Source organism: Orycteropus afer, unplaced genomic scaffold (genome assembly GCF_000298275.1).
Source record: "Orycteropus afer afer isolate SDZICR_OR568_19922 unplaced genomic scaffold, OryAfe1.0 scaffold00088, whole genome shotgun sequence".
NCBI classification, from domain to species: Eukaryota; Metazoa; Chordata; class Mammalia; order Tubulidentata; family Orycteropodidae; genus Orycteropus; species Orycteropus afer.
In genome coordinates, this window is record NW_006921675.1 from 6,507,378 (window position 1) to 6,507,913 (window position 536).

A 536-nucleotide genomic window follows, 5' to 3' on the forward strand; every position below is an offset into this window, starting at 1 on the left:
ATTAATGTGCCTCTGGAGTCTTCTACCTATGTGCCCTACCCAAAGGCACAGTACCTGACAGGAAGATCACTGCCACCGACCTTGGGGACTATAACCCCACCCAGGTCATCAGTCATTGCGTGGACAAATTGCACTCCCACAGCTAGCCCCTAACAGACCCCTCTCATCCTTTCTGGTATGATTTACTATGGGATATGTTAAACAAATATGTTTATGTTGGTGATTAGAACCTACCAGTGACTCAGCGGAAGAAAGACCTGGCAATCTGCTTCTGTAAACATACATCTAAGGAAACCCTATTGGCAGTTCTACTCTGCCACATGAGGTTGCTATGAGTTAGAATTGGCTCAACAGCACCTAACAATAGTAACAGTATGATATGAGATGTGCTTGTTGTTGTTGTTGTTATGTGCCGTGGAGTCAGACCCAACTCATAGCGATCCCTCCTTGGGTTTCTGAGGCAGTATCACTATGGAAGTAGATTGCCCAACCTTCCTTCTGAGGAGTGGCTGGTGGGTTTGAACCACCAGCCTTCT